The sequence below is a fragment of the Macaca nemestrina genome, chromosome 12 (assembly GCF_043159975.1).
Source record: "Macaca nemestrina isolate mMacNem1 chromosome 12, mMacNem.hap1, whole genome shotgun sequence".
Lineage (NCBI taxonomy): Eukaryota > Metazoa > Chordata > Mammalia > Primates > Cercopithecidae > Macaca > Macaca nemestrina.
Genome location: NC_092136.1, coordinates 112,548,413 through 112,564,451, shown reverse-complemented (window position 1 = coordinate 112,564,451; position 16,039 = coordinate 112,548,413). Strand labels below are relative to the sequence as shown.

The 16,039-nt window shown below is 45.2% G+C and overlaps 1 long non-coding RNA gene across 3 annotated transcripts in view; it reads right to left on the bottom strand.

Moving 5' to 3' along the window:
- The window catches only part of LOC105493596 (uncharacterized), a 122,606-nt gene that overhangs the window by 94,665 nt on the left and 11,902 nt on the right, over window positions 1-16,039 (bottom strand). The window contains exon 2 of one of the 3 annotated variants that reach the window (XR_011611071.1): window positions 2,941-3,222. The exons of the other annotated variants lie outside the window; for them this stretch is intronic. This is a non-coding gene — a long non-coding RNA (uncharacterized lncRNA). The remainder of the gene's footprint in view (window positions 1-2,940; window positions 3,223-16,039) is intronic. 3 annotated transcript variants of the gene reach the window in all.

Below are 16,039 nucleotides of genomic sequence, written 5' to 3'. Positions count from 1 at the left end.
TGCTCTTCTTTGCTTCATCTACGTCTATATTTTCCCTTGGAAACTGGTTGAATTCTGTTCCCCCCAAATCCATATTCCATATGTTGAATCCCTACCCCCCAATGTGTTGGTATTTAGAGATGGGGTCTTTGGGAGATAACCAGGCTCAGATGAGGTCATCAGGATGGGGTCCTCAGAGGGGATTCGTGCCTTTATACAAGAAAAAATGGAGTATTGGAGGTCTCTCTCTCTCTCTCACACACACACCTCCCTCTCTTTCTCCCTCTCCCTCTCCCTTCTCTCTCTCCAACTCTCTTTTTCTCTACCATGTGAAGACACAGCAAGAAGACAGCTGCCTGCAAGCCAGGAAGAGAGCCCTCACCAGGAACGAAATAGCCTAGCACCTTGATTTTGGACTTCCCAGGCTCCAGTATGATGAGAAATAAGTGTCTGTTGTTTAAGCCACTCAGTTTACAGTATTTTGCCATAGTACCTCAAGCAAACAATTACAGAAACTTATGAAGATAAGAGATTGTTTGAAGGCATGCTCTGTGTATTCTTGTCTTGCTGGCATATTGCACCACCATAATGCCATCTCATAACATCAAGTTAGCCATTATTCTGACGTTGATGGGCTAGACAGTGACAAGAGGGACATGACCAGGCAAGAGGGGGACTTGAGACCGTGGAACTTGAGAATGATTTAGGAGCAGAGATGCTAACCTCACCTAAGAGGAGGGAGGGGCTGTGAGGAAATCTCCTCAGTGGGGCCATTCCTTGGAAGGGAAAATTAGCAGTCAGCGGCTCCCTTATATAGAGCTTTCTGGAGAGGTACACTGCCCACCTGAGACTAGGGCATGCCTAATGGCAACATCTTCGGGGATGAGGAGCCTAAGAGGGAAGAGGTAGAAGAAAGGAGAGTATTATGAATCTTACCCTCAAGATAGTGAAAGTAGGTGCTCATTGAGGCTTCCAGTTACTATTTTGGCAAGCGAGGCAAAGTTAAAGATAAAAGATTGTGATGTGTCAAACGACATTAAAATTCCACAGCCTCATCACTTTTGGTTTCTTTGTCACCCCTGGTCAAGAAAGCAGAAAAACCCTTCATTTCTTCTCATGGCTGAGAGATACCTCTAATGCCACAGAGGGAGTTGAAGAGACTGGGTCCCCACTTCCTACTAATTGACTTTGGGCAAGAGCATGTCAGTTGGAGTGGGGAGAAACCCAGGAATGGATAAGTGTCTCTGGAGTAGGATAATTGGCTGGAGTGAAAGAAAGTCTCAGTATTCAGCTCCCATATCTCCTGGGCCATCCCGCAGAAGGTAATCCCTGGTCAGGGAGCTGGGGCCAAAGGGTAAAGTCACAACAAGGCAATTTTGGGATCTCCCTGAGCAAGACATTGCTAAACCCCACAGACACACAGTCCTGGGGGTTCTGACTCTTGAGGAGGTGCGTTCCTTGCCACTAGAAGAATTTTGAGACTGAGCAGAGATTTTTCTGCTCACTGAAAATTTGGACCAGATACTAGAAACTCGTTGAGGTCCCTACCAGCAATGAGCAGAGAAAAACACCCTCACAAAAACCCAGCACCAAACCTCAGCTTTCGGGAGCAGGCATGGGAGAAGGACCAAGAGCAGATGCATAACTATGATACAAATGCCAGAGAAAGATTCAATGGGCTGTGACTGCTTCCGATGATCGCTTTCTTTTCAACTCATCTGGAGATGATGTCATCTGATAATTGGACACTCACACATGGCCTACTGCCTGGCTGGCCTGCTCTGCTTTCCTGGTCTCTTACTGATCAGAGAGACTCGTCTGCAGACATTTTGAGCAGAAAGTCTCTGATGCAGATTTTCATTCATTCACAAACACATGTAGAGGGTCTTTTCTACTCCAGGATCTGTGCTACGTATGGAGAATGTAGAGAAGAAAGACAGTCCCTACCTTCAGGGAGCTCACAGTCTCTAGGGAAGGGAGCCATGGAAATAATAGGGAGTTGGAATTCAGCTGTTCATTTGGTAAGTGTCGATTGAATATATGACATATGTGCTAGGCACTGCAGCTTTAGCAGGGACAAGCAAGACATGATCTCTGTCTTGGGGAATTTACATTCCAGTGGGGGAATCAGATAGCAGGCATGTTATACATAAAGATCATGTATGTTGTGCGAAGTGCCATGAAAGAAATTTTAAAAGCAAGGGAATATAGAACGAGAGAGATGGGGACCTGTTTTAAGAACAGATAGTTGGGGAAACCTCTCTGACAAGAAGGCAATTAGGTGTCTATCCAAAGCTCAATATGCCGCCAGCCAAAGGAGGAGTGCAGAGCTGAGCATTCCAAGGAAAGAGAGTAGCTACCTTAAATGTAGGAAAGGTCTTAGTGTGTTAAAGAGGCAGAAAGAAAATCACAGGGCCAGTTGTGGAAGGCAATGGCATGAAATGGAAAAATGGAATAGCATGAGATGAGGTCAGAAAAAAAGGCAGAAACAAGATTCTACAGGGCTTCATGGGGTTTGAGGGAGGATTTTTTTTTAAGATCAATTCAAGATCAGAATTTCCTGTTTGGGGACTGGGGCAGTAAGGATTTTTTTTTTTTTTTTTTAAGGATCAATGAGATGTCCAAACTCCTTAGAATTCCAGTCATCAGGACTCTGACACCCACCCATGAGTCTGACCTGCCCCTTCTCTGCCCAACCTCCTAGCTCAGGCCTGCCTTCTTTGAGGGATAGAAGGAGGTACATTCTTCCAGGACACAAAGGGGCTTGGACACTTTGGAAACTGACAACCAAAGTCCTTTGAAGCAATAAGAAAAGGCTCAGGAGACAGACAGTAGAAAAAGAAGAGGGACTCATGTGGATAAGGTCCAGGACTCTGTGTCTTCTGGCCTCGTTCTCCTGAAAGCCACTAACAAGCCAAATTTCTCTGTGTCTCTTTGTCTCTCTCTCCTTCTACATCTTACCTCTCCAGCCTCCCCAGAGGAGAAAGAGTCGCAGAATTTCTCCATGAAGGTTGCATTCTTGGAAGGCCTGGGCTTTTCTGAGCCAGTACTACTGCAATAACATTTACCACATCAATTTTGGAAAGGAAGAAGCACAGGAAGCTGGTCCAGGCAGAAGGCAGAAAACTTGGGAGCTTCTCTGGTTTAATCTTTTCTTCTTTGTTTTATTTTTAAAAATCCACTTTGCAAAGATATATGGTCTCCAAGTTTCTGAAAAGGGAAGCAGCAAAGAAACTCCTTCTGCTGTGAATGAAAAGAATTACATAAACCACAGTAAATTTAGTATGAAATTACATTGCCAGCCCCAGAGGAGAAAGATGCTTTTCCATCATGCATTAGCCATGCTCAGGGATCCATTATCCTGACTTCCCTGTCTGCCTGCACTTGAAGGAACATGGTGGCATGTAGGTTGGGCCCTTCTCAGAGGATGGAAGCTGCTGGAAGACATTAATTATTTGACCTTGCTTAAAGCCTTGAGTTTTTACAGAATTCCTTCTTTGTATTTATACTTGTCTTTTCTTTACTTTCTAAACTTGGACTTGGGCTCCTGCTGATTCTTAGGCTCCATTAGATCAGAATTTCATTCCGTTTGGAATTTCTCACAGTTCCAACAGTTCTTTGAGTCCTAGGACGCCCATCTACTGGAAACTCCTATGACACTTCCAGGCTGAAAGGAGGGCGCACAGTGCTTCGGCTATGGATTTCTAGGCCAAACTCTTCCAACTTCCAGCTGTGTGTCCTTGGGCAAGTTGCTGAACATTTCTGGGTCTGTATACTCATCTGTAACATGATGATAATCATAGCACACCCACCCCCTACCTCGAAAGGTTGTTGTAGACTTCAAGTAAGAAAACATGTTTGTAATGCCCTTGGCACAGTGCCTGATCCCTGGCGATTTTTCAACAAAACTAGCTACTCTCATAGACAACTCGTCTTCCAATTGTTCTGGAAACTTCTGTCATCTCTCTCTGAGATGCCAATTTTATCCAAAGGATGCTATGTAGCCTTCATAATGTGGAGTCCCAGCCAAACACGTTTCACTCATTCATTTATCCAACAAACATTTACTAAGCTCTTACTATGTGCCAAGCACTAAAATCGATTCTGCTAATAAAAACCTGACTAATACACCATCCCGTTAAGAATTTATTGACATTGGACAAGACAGACATAGAAGCAGCCTGGCAGGCTGGAGGAGTCCGTAGCAAACAGGCAGAAGGAACTCCTAAGTCAGGGCTTTGCTGACCTAACTACCCTTGGCTGCTTCATGGCAAAGGCAAGACTTAGAAGTAGCCAGGGGCCCTTCTGTGGGGTCTTGAACAGCAGGCCACCATAGACCTGGGGCAAGGCCGTGGATACCACCATGCAGGTTGGGCCTGATGAGAGTCATGGCTCAACTTTATGAGGCCCATAGCATCAGCAGGGCCAAAGTGAGGCTGAGTCCACCAGGAAAAGTGGGAGACGTAGGCTCTAACCAAATCCAAAGAAAGAGACTAGATCACAAAGTATACAAGGCACAGACTTGGCTTAAAATGCCAACAGATCAAAGACCAACCATGAGGACAAGGGTGTGGCTCTGGAGACCAAAGGGGCTGGAGGACCCTGAAACTTCTCCCTCTACCATGATGTAACATAAAGCCCCCTCCTTCCTTCTTCCACCTTAGTAAGAGGACTAGGAGGACAGAGGAATAGTGTGGGAGACTGAGCAGCTTTTGTTTTGGAGACTGGCATTTCTAAAAAGGGCTATGGCATTATTGGATGAGATCAAGCTCTAAACCAGTTTGGACGTTTAGTTACTTTTCCCCCACCCTTCACCTCTTTTTCTGGGAAAGAATCCTAAATTCGTTTTAGATAATAGAGCTCATTTTCTCTCATATCTGAGTTGTAATGTGATTCAATTTTGTAGCCCTTCTTCCCTATGTGTATGCTCAGCTCCTAGCAGAGTGTCTAGCACAGAATCACACTTGAAAAGTGTGCGAACCTGCGTGCTAACAAAGAAAAGTTGAGGAACAACAAGAAGTCCTATCTGGCTTTCTGCATCCCATGTCTGCAAGATGTAATCTAGTCAATATGCACGCTTTGTATAGAACACAGCCCTTGGCCTGTGGCCATTCCTTCCCCAATCTTGATGCCAGGACTACACCCAGAGCCTCACTGCTCTGGATGTGAGGAAAAGGGCAACAGGCCCATGTAAAGCTGGTGCCAGCATCCATCCTATGCCCAGGAACTTAGTTTATTTTAAACCAACTTCCCAACAATGGACTGATTCCATGTTCTCTACAAGTCCACAGCTCAGCCACACACACACACACACACACACACACACACACACAAAGACACACAAGACAAACACACAGCTGATTTGAGATACCACATGTGTGTAGGAGTTTTCAGAGTGGAAGGATCTTGGCTCTGGTCCCATGAAGAAGAGGAGGTGAGGGAAGGGGAAGAAGGAGTTGTATGTGAAGTCCCCCACCTCACTCCCAGGCAGACGAGGGGCTAGCATGTGGTAGCCAGGATGAATTATCTTCTTAAGAGGGGCAGAGGCAGATGGGAGGGAATAGTTTCTGGCCCCAATCAAAGAAAGGTTCTACTTCTCACAGGTGTCATGCTTAACTGTTCCTGGTCATGTGAGATGATCTGTGACTCCTGCTTGGGTGCAGGTGGAATCTGGGGAGGGGAGAGAGCTGGGCTGTGGGAATGACATCATGAGAGGAGGAGGGGGTTGCCATGATATCACAGCCATGTGGGAACTTCCCGGGTGAGAAGTCTGGAGGAGGACTAGAGCTCAGCATCCTATTTCTGGCTTTAATAACAGCCCTAGTGACAACCAAACACAGGAGAGGGGTGCAAACAGGCGGGTCTGTCAGGGATCAGCAGCACCTCCTGGAGGAACAAGGGTTTTCAATGAGGTGTTGGTGGACTTTAAGGCCGGGCTGGGAAATGTGAGATGCATGTTTAGTAGTGAGAAGGCACAGATGCCTGACAAAAAAAAAAAAAAAAAAGGAACATGGTAGAAAATTGCTGTTGCAACAAGGCTTCAAGGGACTTCATGAAATCTGGTTGATAAGCCTGTATGAGCAGAGTGTAGTGGGTATGAGCAGAGGCTCTACCACCTCCCAGTTTGTGTCCTTAAGAGACTGACATAATCTGTCTGGGCCTCAGTTACGTCTTCTGTAGAATGGGGATAATAATAACATCTACCTCACAGGGTTGTAAAGATTTAAAAAATGAATACATACTTGTAAAACAATTAAAACCATACTTTGCATATAGTATATGCTCAAGAAAGGTTAACTGTGATTTCAACGGAAAGAGCTCTAGAGTAGGAAACAGAAGACTAGGTTTTAATGCTGATGCTGCCAGTGACCAGGTGAAGACCTCTTTGAGCCTCAGCTTCCTCATTTGTGTAAAGAAGACATGGGACTAGATAATATCAACCTTCTCTTTCAGCCCCAGTATTCTAAGAATTTGACTTGGTGTTCCTGGTCCACTTTGTTCCAAATTATCCTGGGCACTCTAGTGTCTAAATTTTCACCATTAGGAATATAAGCCTTTGAGGTGCACAAATTCATTAGCCCTCCGCTCCCTTCTAGAGAGAAAATAGGTCCTGGGGGTGATTGATGGGTATGACATCAGTAATACATGGGAGTGGATTAATTCTTCCAAAAAGAAATTGTCCCTGGGTAACATAAGGACCCGTGTTGTGGAGAACAGGGACAGGGGGAGGGTAAAGGGTCCAGAAAGAAGGGAAATGGGGGAATCATGCATCTAAATTCCTAGCACACAGTTTTTCCTAGGATAAGCCTTGCCCTAAGTGACTTTTACAAGGAAATATGAAGACAAAAGCAACTGCAGCATGAAAGATCTAGGTTAGATACAAGTAAAAATTCAATTAATTGAATGTGAAGGCAACCAAAACTATGACTGTGATGCTGAGGAAGTTCAGGGTGATGGGCTAGATAAGTTCTGGAGGTTCTATTGACCCCTCTGAGACCAGAAGAGGGTTCTTCTGGGTCTTCTGGGCTCCCCTGGGTGTGGACATCTGCCGGTCCTGGCAGAGCCTGTCCTTCCTCTGTATCTCAGGAGTTCTGTGGCTTCGGCAGCAAAAGCTTAATTGGCCTTCCACAGAAAGCACAGGAAAGGGATATGTTACGTCGTGACTCAGTGATATGCTCCCTACTGGGCACTGAAAATTGAGCTCAGAGAATGTTTGAAATGATCTTCAGTCATCAGGCAGAAATTGGAGTGACTCAGATGACAGAATTCGTGTTATGCAAGCCGGAGGCTGAGTATTTGGTAACTGGTCCAGAGAGAGAGAGAGAGACAGAGAAAGTGAGAGAGGAGAGGGGAGGTGGGCAGGAGGGAAACGGAGAAGGATGTGGGAATTCCAGTGGCTTATCACCTGCACCCTACAACTGCAGCCCAAAAAAATAGACCAGTGGTAGATGTGAAGCCTGAAGCCACTCTTTGGAGGAAGAAGAGAGTCAAGGGAAGTGAGATCCTCTTGTGTATTCTTGGTTTCTCATAGCTGAAAAGAAATCCAGTATAGCAAAGTGATTTTCCCACACCCACCAGCTGCCCTCATACAGTGTGGCACAGGCCCCTGTCTGACTGGTGAGGATCTGTCCCACACCAAGGCACCTCAAAGAGGGCAATGGTGGAGAAGGATTCATATAATCATTCATTCATTTAGTCATTCATTTGCTCCACTTTTATTGAGATTCTACTAAATGCCAGAGGCTGTGCTAGGTGCACACTAAGAAATGAGACACTGCCCCTGCAGAGAATCTGGATAAGAGAACCAATAGGTACAATGCTGTAGTGCCAGGTGGCATGACAGAAGGAGGGAGCGGGTGTTGGGGAAGCACAGAAGTGGAGCCCCTAAGTCAGACTCCAGGCTTGGGAGAGACCGTGCTGGTCAGAATCTTGAAGGAGAGCAGGAGTAACTAGGTGGGCAGGGAGGCTGTGAGAGGGCCTTTGGGGCACAGAGAACACAAGTGAAAAGGGTAGAGATGTGGAAGCACACGATGTGTATGGGAAACAGGACACATGAGGTGCAGGTGGGGTGGTGGGCTGTGGAAGCCAGGAAGTCTTAAAGGGCTGTGTGTGCCATGTTAGGGGAGGAGAGGGCTTGGGAAGGAGAGGGATGAACAGTGCTGCTCTTTAGAGAGAAGGCTTTGCTGCACTGTGGAGGATGGATGGGAGAGGGCAGTCTGGGTACCCAGATCCCCCAGGGTCTGCAAGGGAGGAGCTGAGCCAGGGAGGCAGCAACAGAAAGACTGGAATGGAGTTGAGAGATCTGTGGGAGAGGATGAGATCTGGGACTCACAGGACATGTGGATTGAGGGCCATGGACTGGGAGAATGAAGGAGTAGCAAGGGGCAAGGGACAGAAGCAGAGGCGAGTTGGTGAAGGGAAAGCGACAAAAGAGATGTCTTTCTCCTATTCTAGAAAAAGTGTCCATCAATTCTCTGTACTATTGAACCTTCGAGGTGACCTCCTGTTCAGTACAGGCCTCTCCTCTACAGCGCCCCTCCTCGTACTATTCCTCTATTCAGTCATTCAACACCTAATTATTGTGCACTTACCACGTGCCTGCTGCAGTGTCAGGCCCTGGGGAAACAAAGTCAAAAGGCCAGTAGAGAAGAATGAAGAAGGACTGGAGAAAAATAAAAGGATGAAGGAATTTGCAACTCAAGGCCAAGAAATGAAGGCTTAAGGGCCAAAGTTTATGGAGTGCCTTCTCATTTAATCACCCTGATCCCTCCAACAGCTGGGACTGTTATAATTGTTATCCCATCTTAAGGAAGAGGAGGCAGAGGCCCAGTGGGATTCAGTCTACTTAGTTAGTAGCAGAGCAGGGCTCAGAGCCAAGCCTGTGGACATCCAAGGCCCTGGTACTCTCACTTAGTCCATGACACAATGATGAAGTGCTAGCAGACTGCTGACCCCTAGTGAGGTCAAAGCCAAAACACGAAAACAGTAAAACAGACTGAAGTTTCATGGTGGAAATTCCAGCTGCACACAGGAAGGATTTCTCATCAAGGAAGAGCACAAAACTTTGCTGGTCCCTTGAGAGACCATCCACATCTGTGATGGGTGAAGCCTTGCCCAGAAGCAAGGGTATGAAAATATAGAATCTATGATTTCCAGAGGTCCTCAACAGCAGGAACAAGGTTTCCTAAGCCCTTCTTATTTTCAGAAACCCTATCTGTTTGGGGTTGGAATAATATCCACTTGAGGTTGGAATGTTCCTTCTATGGAGCTCTTCTGAACTTTGATCAGCCGTTCCTCGTGTTTTTGATGAATAACAACTTTAAAACAAGTGCAGCTAGTAGACCAGATCTTTGAAACTCAAGGTCTAATTTGGCAGGGGTCAGGGAAGAATGCAGTGTACCTTTGGTGGTGATAAACTGGGACACTAGAGATTTTCTCGAAGACAGTAGAAGGCCTGAAGCAAAACCACAAGTTATTTGAGGGTTAGGGCCTGTGCGTAGAGAGTTATTTGTGAAGAGCTGGTTTTACTAATGGTTTTACAAATACCTTTATTTTTTCTCTTTCTCACCATAATAATGAAATGTTCACTTTGGGTTTTTAAAAGTGAACATTTGAAAGAAAAAGCCTGATAAATTCATATCGTAAAAGGGATTGTATCACGCAGCTGTAATCACAGGGCAAACCCTCCTCTCACCTCTCACTCTTTGGTTTTCTTGAGGAACGTATGTGTGTATCTGCGTATGTGTGTGAGTATGTCTGTGTGTGTCTTTGTTTATGGGTGTGTATCTGCATTGTACTCTTGATCCTTTGAGAAGCGGCCTTGAGACTGAGTTTAGCACCTTATTAGGGGGTGCCTTTGGGGCCAATGCCTGTGGAAGAGAAAGGACAGGAGTAGAATGTACAGAGGGAGAACTTGAGCTAACATGTAGCCCCAAGGAAGACCTCAGCCAACTCCATGGGAACTCTGGAGCTAGGATGACCCTTGATGTCCTGAGCTAGGCAAGGAGGCCAGGCCCTCATTACCTCCGTAACCAGCCATTGAATGCCAGTTTCCCTGGAAGAGATGTGACCTGGGCAAGGCAGTCTCCTTTCCTTCAACTGAGGACTGACTTCTGGCGCTACCAGCAGCAGGGGAAGTAACTCTTTCATTACTAATGGCATATGTAGGTAGCGCATCCTAGTGTCCACTACAAAGAGTGTGTGTTTGGGTGTGTCTTGAGTGTGTTGATGTATGTTTGCATGGCCGTTGGTGTGTGCCCCTATATATATATTTGTCTGTGGAGTATTGCCCTCTCTTGGATCAGGGACCATGGCAGCACGGCACGAGCCCAGGAGGTGAGCATTGCTATCTGTCGCCTGATCATCCACCCTGCTTCAGTGGCACCTCCAGTTCCTTCCTGTCTCTTGTCAATTTGGGCCTGGAGAAAGGTATGGAATGTGGGATTTGAAGTGGAGGATGTCATGGCCTCTCCTGAGACTTGATTTCGGTCCTTACTCTGGGGTGAGAGAGGAGAGATCCTCTAAGGCTTCCTTGCACAGATTTTTTAAAAGGCACTTCTTGCTGGCAGGCTTCATGAAAATGCACAGCCAGGCTAACTGACTACAAATAGATCCAGCCCCCACTGGATATCTCTGCTGGGCCCCCTCAAGGGTTGTCATGTCTGGACTGTTTCCTGAGCCAGAAAGGTCTGAATAGGGCTTTGGGGGCCTTGTCACCCTGAGTAGGTCTCCATCTCCAGGACCCGACCCTGCCGTTCACTCTATTGTTAGACGTCAGGATGGCAGTATCTGCCATGAGGCCTGTCTCCTGGGTCAGAGTCCTGTCCAAAGGACACTGGAAGTCTTAACTCCCCAAATTCAGGACAGGAGAGGACCTGGGCGCAACCCTGAAGACATTTTGATGTAGGTAGGAAATGGAACCTCTCCTGGCAGCCAGTACCCCCAAATGTCTTCCTTATCAAAGGACGTATGTCCAGTGCAGTGTTTGTACACAGTACATCCAATGAACAAATGGACTTTGGAGGACGATGAGTGTCCGTGACCCAACTCTAATGAGAAAACCAGGTTACTGCCTGCCCTGGAGCTTCTGGCATTAGGTCCAGGCTGGTTCTAGCAGTGGTTCATTCTTCCTTTGTAACTTGATGCTTCACCAAATGCTTTCTCAAAAGGCCTATGACTCACTGTCATAGAAATAAAATCTGTCTTTTTCCAAAGGTTAATGTTGTCATGTTATTTTACACATGTAATTATTGCCATGGAAGATTAACTCTACTGGGAAGAACATAGGGCCGAGTGGCGGGTGGTTTGTGTCCTTCAATTCTTGAATGCTGGAGCTGTAAGAAGCTTGAGATCATCTCATCCAATGGTTGGAACTCAGAGCCTGGAGCAGAATTCTTCCTATCATCCCATTTGATTGCAACCACAAAATGAACAATGTGAACATGTTGATGCAGGGGATGGCCTCTCCTATGTGCTTCCGGCTACCAGCCTACTGCATTCTGCTGCTGACCTGAAGGCTCGTGGGGCAAAGTGACTTCCCCAAGATCACACAACAACTCAGAGGCAGGACCAGGGCCAAACCCAAGGCTTCTATGGCAGAGCAGTACTCTCTCACTCCAGAAGTCTCTGGCTCTCCTTTGATCTACTTGGACAGGAGATATGAATGAACACCATGAACTTACTTGTTACCATTGTGAAAGGAAAATATCTTGAGCCCCCAAAATCACTAAGGAAAACTCAAGCTGGAAACTGCTTAGGGCAAACCTGCCTCCCATTCTAGTCAAAGTTATTTCTCTGGGCACTGAGACAGATGGATATCTGATTACCTCCTTTGGAAATGCTCTTTAGAAACTCAAAAGAATGCATGCAACCATCTCACCTATCTGTGACCAGGAAGCTGCCTCCCCCACTGGAGTCTTCCTGCCCTGCTTCAAGTTGTCCCGCCTTTCCAGACAGAGTCAATGTACTTATTACGTATATTGAGTGACGTCTCATCTCCCCCTAAAATGTATAAAACCAAACTGTGCCCTGACCACCTTTGGCACATGTTGTCAGGACTTCCTGAGGCTGTGTCACAGGTGCATCCTCAACCTTGGCAAAACAAACTTTCTAAATTAACTGAGACCTGTCTCAGATTTTCTGGGTTCACACCATAATGAGGTAGCAGCCTGCACAAGGCCCCTGTACTTCCCAACAGACACAGATGCACCGCCCCACACACAGTTTAGACTTCTAGACTATTGACAGGGACTAGGTCTTTATTTTCTTTTTTCTTAATCATTTTGGATTTCACCTAACTCAATGCCCGGCATGCTGTGCTGCTCAATAATTGCTTGTTGAATAAAATAAATGAATAATGAATGTTAGTGGATGTTTGTCTTCCCAAAATTCCTGTGGTCTTCACCATAACCTTGATTCAGAATCTCAAATACACGATTTTCACATGGGAGGGGTAAAAGGAGAGAAAAAAAAAACAATACATTTGTTAAGGTCCTATATGCGTAGCACTATGCCAGTGTCTTGAATGTATATCTTCTCAGCTAATCTCATTTTAAAATGAGCAACCCCAGGTAAGCAGACGTCCCCAGAAAGGAGTAGACCCACCCTCTCCTGGTGCCCATGTATAGGGGCTTTAGGTACAACAGGCTTATGGCTGCTTCATCAATTTCTGCTTTTGCTTATCCCCAGTAGATCTGAAAAAGAAAACAACATCAGAACTTCTGAAGGCCAAAAGCTCAGAATCCTAAGCTTGTAGCATTCCCTCTCTATGAGACAGAGAAGCAGGAGAATATTAAGAAGAGTAGAAAAAGCTAAAAATATCTTCAAAGCGTATGTAAATTCGGTGCACAGAGAGGAGCTGGCCTTTGGGCTCCAGCTGTTCTCAGGACTAACTTAGATGCCCTTGACATGTAGATCCAGACATTCTCAGAACACATCCACCATTTGTAACCTTTTAAAAATCTTCCTAATTGTGTTCCTGTTCTTTAAATGTATCACCCTTGGAGGTTGAGCTACACTATGCTAATGAGGACTTTGAAGAACCTCTTCTCCCCCAGCGTCTTGGGAGAAATGTACAAGGCCAGAGACATCCATCCTTGGAATAACAGGTGCCTTTGAGAGGGGCTGTACCCCTAATCATTAGCATGTCAATAGAGAGGGAATCAAAAGATCACTCAATCAACACCCAATGAGGGCATCATTTCAATCAATAGCACAGCTCATAAAAGTCCTAATGCCATCGACACTGCATAAAAACAATTCCTCATTGAGAATTAAACAAACTTTTATCTGATACCATTCTGAACTTCACCCTTTAAAATAATGCCAAGTTCAGAAACACATTTGGCTTCATGATTCCATCTGGTGGATTCTATACATTTAATGGGTATTTTCCCTCACAGCTGACGCTCTGCTTTCCTGATTCACATAAGAAAATGAGACGGGTGTCATTTCTCCAAAGGCCACAGTGCTAAGTTAAGTGACTGGGTAGGAAGGAGGCTGTAACTGAGCAAATTTAACCTTAGATGACCCAAAGGAGGGCTTGGTCCCGGCTTTCTTGTTTTGCAATCAACACCTACTAAGTGTAATTCAGCTCTTAGATACTATCAATGCTGGCTGCCAGACTGGAAGACAAGTAGCTCTTAATACACTGATGACACAGTATTACTGACATTAGCAGGATGGCCATGAACCAGGTGGCCAATTACTCTCAGAAAGAACAGCTCAATATCAATTGTGCTAAATTCAAATAGTCATACTCGGCAGAGGCTATTCGGCATCCAGATGGATAAGATTTGAATATCTCCATTCAGCAGGACAATTCGTTTCATTATTTGCAGAGTCCTTTTATAGCCAGCTCATCCTTGTGGGCCCTAGAAGACCAGGTCCTGGCCAAAATTAAGTATATTCAGCAGGAATTATTAAAGTAAAAATCTTTCAAGTCAATGTCATCTCACCCTTGCACTAGGTGGTTAGAACGCTTAGGATTTTCATTGGAAATCTGGTTAAACTTATGAACAAATACAAAATAGTTTCTTTGAAAAAATCTTAGCTCAGTTTTGAACATTCTGGAGCCTTTTGCCACCTTGCATAGCTAACCTCCACCGGGGAGATGACAGTGCATCCCACTTCATGCTTACAGCTGCCGTCATCGTTGCTTCCTCTTTCTTTGGAAGCCAAAATGTATGGAGCTCCTCTTCATCAACCCCAGCAAGTATGTGAGCTTGCTACACTCACCAGGAACCTCAATCTTGTTAGCAAAACATGGAGCCAACACATTCTCCAGCCACTCATTCCTCCATGCAGATGTAGCAACTTGGTTGCCAATGGGCTGACTTCAGCTACAGATGTGTGTGCAGGCTTTCCATTCCCATCACACACACACACACACACACAAACACACACACACACAGAGAGAGAGAGAGAGAGAGAGAGATAAAGAGAGAGAGCCTGTTTTTCAAGAATGTAGCTTTGGATGGCTTTTAGGCCAGATTCTCACTTTTCAGGTTGCCTCCTCCCTATTGTCATTGCCACACCCTGGTTGGGTTTCATTTGTTTACCTTGCTGGGGCCACTGAGAATGTTGCTGTTTGTAAAACCCTGCCAGTGTTCTCCAAGATTTAACCCGTATCTTAAGTCTTACCCGGAAACATATATATTGGAGCAATAGATAAGCCCTTTAGGGTCACACAGTAGGGTTACAGCCAGCAGGCAAATTAATAGCACAGACTCAGGCCACCCAATCTCTTCCCTCTGGCTCAGAAGGTACAAGTGAAGTTGGAGGGGAGGGATTCCAGGGTTAGTCACAGCTTTCACTTTTCTGCTGCTCCTCCCTGGCAAAGTTAACCGTCCTCGGTGCTCGATTCAGTACTAGCTGGAAAGTCCACATGCAATTGTTAACCAGAGATGGCAAATAATATTAATTATATCGATTAATTGTATTTGTGTTCATTAATATGTGAGTGCTGATTAATTATATTAATATTAATTATAGGAATAAATTACAGTACATTAATTACTTTGATTCCATGTCTACGGCAGACATTGTTATTCGGTAATGATACACTTTTCTATTGGGCCTAGGTGGGGCCTCACAAACCCTCTCAGCACAGTGTTTGAGGCAGCAACCACCAATCAGAGTTGGTTCAGGAGACAAAGCCTATTTCTACTTGTTCTCCATAGCCAAGCCTCCACTACCTCTGGTAAGGACCTAGAAACTGGATGAAAATCCAGGAGTGGCTGGCACACACCTGTGTTGCTGAGCTCTGGCTTCCCATGCTAGTCAGAATCTCTGACCCACAGGGACTTTGTACTGACAAAGTCTTGCTGGGAATGGCCTTTCCTCGGCTCTATATCAAGCAATGAATCCTCTCACAATTTTCCCTTTTTTCCTACAGAACTGCAAGAAGCCCGAAGCCACAGATAATGTTTGGGGGCATGAACTTTGCTTCCTGAGTTGGGGATAGGCTGTTGCCTCATAAATTGCTTTTTCTCAGCTTTCACTTAAACACAATCTAAGAATGCTTTTTCTCCCTTCTCCTGGTCTTTAAGGAACACTGTCTCTGGAGCTAAAGTTCCTCATCTCTGATTGGCCTTGCTGTGGGGGAAGCAGAGGAGAGGCCTTGCTAAGGGTATATAATATCACATTGGCTATCCATAGAAATGTCCACACAGAAATAGGATTTAACATCATGAACTTAGTCTAAACAAGGAAACAATATTAAGAATAATATTTGGTATTTTCTAAGATCTTTTTGAAGATGGTCTTCATATGATGTTTTGAGTTTCTCCTTGAATTAAATTTTAGGGAAACAGACTGTCCTTCCTGATAAATGGGTATTCTTTGCTTTAGGCCTCCTTTCCCTGGCTACCAGTGAACTCACAGTGATGTTTTGTGATACGTCTTATCCTTAGTTGAAGGTCCTGGATAATTATCTTCTTCATTTGTAACTGGATTTTCTTACTCTTCCTTAATGTGTATATATCTTCTATTATACGCCCTCTTTTTTCTTGAGAAGTGAGTGGAGTACTTTTAATAAATAATGTATCAGCTACTGAGATGG